General features: G+C 43.8%; 1 protein-coding gene across 2 annotated transcripts in view; it reads right to left on the bottom strand.

Annotated features, from left to right (window-relative positions):
- The window catches only part of ldb2b (LIM domain binding 2b), a 9,474-nt gene extending 9,454 nt beyond the window's left edge, over nt 1-20 (bottom strand). For both annotated transcript variants that reach the window (XM_027026479.2, XM_027026480.2), the window contains exon 1: nt 1-20. This exon is cut by the window's left edge and continues 234 nt beyond it. The gene's annotated coding sequence lies outside the window, so the exon portion shown is untranslated.
- Between the last annotated feature and the right edge of the window lie 2,402 nt (nt 21-2,422).

Genomic DNA, 2,422 nt, shown 5'->3' with positions numbered 1-2,422 from the left:
TCAAATCACACGCTCGCGCCTTATGCTGAGCAGCGTTATAAAAGCGGGAGGGAGGAGCGGAAAGGACGGAGAGAGCTGGGGTGGAGGGGGAGGAGAGGAGGGGAGACGGCGGGGCTGAGACTGTTGTAAAAAGCTCTCTGTGTCCACGTTTTACACCTCGCTAAAAATTAAAATCGTTCAAGTTGTCAAAATAAAGTTTTTAATAAGGCTATGATTAGGCACGCGCATGAACATACACAAACATGAACGGACACAGTTCTGCTGGGTATATCGGGCTCGGTGTAGTTAGCTACTAATAGGGAAGTGTAGGTGAATTTAAATAAGCAACATAGTTCGTGAAATATTGCTGTTTGACCAATACATTAATTAGTATAACAAATTCACAATAGTGATGTATTCTGTGGTATTTCAGATTGTGTGTGCATGCCACTTTTTTCTATCTCCTGTATTTTTCCATTTCTAATTCTTCTCCCTCCCTCTCGCCCACCCTCCCCACTCTCTCTCTCTCTCTCTCTCTCTCTCTCTCTCTCTCTCTCTCTCACACACACACACACACACACACACACAGGCACACACCACTTCTCATTTACAGAAACATTGTCTCATACATTTACATTCAGTCACAAAAGTAATTAATTATTTTTAGAATTCACCTTCAATTACCACTTTTGATCTTTTGCTCTTTCTCCCTCCTTCCGTTACATGCGCGAGAGCTCGCGCGCGCACGCACGCACGCACACACGTAAGTGTAAAGATCACGTAAGTGTGTGTGTGCGCGCGTGTGCGTGTATGTGTGTGTGTGTGTGTGTGTGTGAGAGAGAGAGAGAGAGAGAGAGAGAGAGTACATCTGGATTATATTACTCTTGTGGGGGGGGGGGGGGGGGGGGGGGAGAGGACCAGGGCCCCAAGAGTTCACCTCTTTTTCTTCCCTATTTTCTCTCTCTCTCTCTCTCTCTCTCTCTCTCTCTCTCTCTCTCTCTCTCTCTCTCTCTCTCTCTCTCTCTCTCTCTTTCCCAGGGCCAAGAACAAGGAACTCCCTCTTGTTAGAAAACAACACTGGAAATCAGTCACACACCCACACACTCATTCCCTCCCTGCTTTATTCAGTTTGCTTAATTAACAGCTCATTTTAAAGAAATATTGTTTCATTATAAAACAACATTAGGGAAGGAATTGTGTCTTACAGATAGCACACTGAAGAGTCACTCTATAGACCTTATTATTATTATTATTATTTTGGCAACTGATATTTTTTCCTCCTAACACAATGCAAACCTTTAGCTGAACACACACGTACTCGCTCTTTTTCACTCTTGAGCATTTCACACCCTCTCACACACAAATGCTCGTCTGCACACATACAAACGCACACGCACACACGCCACACACACACCCCTCCCCCTCTAGGTCAGTTAATAAGAGTGGTTGCTGGGCTCTTGTGAGCGAGTGGAGTGTCTCATGGGGAAAAGGGGAGGAGGGGGTGGGAGAGGAGTGGAATTTTACCCTCTCTGTCCCTGTATGAATGGAGAGAGATGGATGGAGAGAGAACAAGGGATCGAAAAATAGAGGTGAGAGAAAGGGAGAGGGGGATTCTCAGCCTTCTTTGTGTTTGTCAACATTAGTCCAATCTTGGAGGTGGTGTGATCAAAGGTGGCCACAGGGTGTCACTCTCTCTGATCTCTGAGGGTACCTGGGCTCTGTTGCAGACCATGGATCAGTTGTGTGGCTTCTACTAGTGTTGGTTTGAGTTACCAGAAGCTGTTCCCAGTTCTGGGCCAAAAGAACAATAAATTATAACCTTGGAGCAGTATCCAATTGACTTTGGAACTAATTTGACTACCAGTATGCATTGTCTTTAAAGGCAAGACAATGGTTACTTCAAATCTGTGTAAGGAATGTAGCTTATTGTTTGGAATAAAACAGTCTCTCTCTCTCTCTCTCTCTCTCTCTCTCTCTCTCTCTCTCTCTCTCTCTCTCTCTCTCTCTCTCTCTGTCTTGCTCTCTTTCTCTCTCTTTCTCTCTCTTTCTATCCCCCCACACACAGGGGATTCAGAAGAGAGAGTTCTACATGTGCCTCATTGTTGAATTCACTCTTTGATTAAATATTAATGCCAATCCACACTGTATTAAAAAAATTCTGCCTAGACCATATACATATGAGGATCTGCACTGTCACACACTCACATTCACAAGCATATGCCTCACCCTAGGTCCCACACCAAACCATACACCAATGTCCAAAAGCATGTATAGATCACAATGGTGTTATAAGGCACTATTTTAATAATAAAAAAAACCATCCTCCTTTCCCCCCAAACAATGCAGCAGAAGAATCAAAGAAATTAAACTAAAACATAACTGCCCAAAAGAAGGAAGCATAATATACAATGCTTCAAACTCTCAGGTCTGATTAGCTTCAATT

The sequence above is a fragment of the Electrophorus electricus genome, chromosome 9 (genome assembly GCF_013358815.1).
Source record: "Electrophorus electricus isolate fEleEle1 chromosome 9, fEleEle1.pri, whole genome shotgun sequence".
Taxonomy (NCBI): domain Eukaryota; kingdom Metazoa; phylum Chordata; class Actinopteri; order Gymnotiformes; family Gymnotidae; genus Electrophorus; species Electrophorus electricus.
This window is presented reverse-complemented; position numbering and strand designations above follow the sequence as displayed.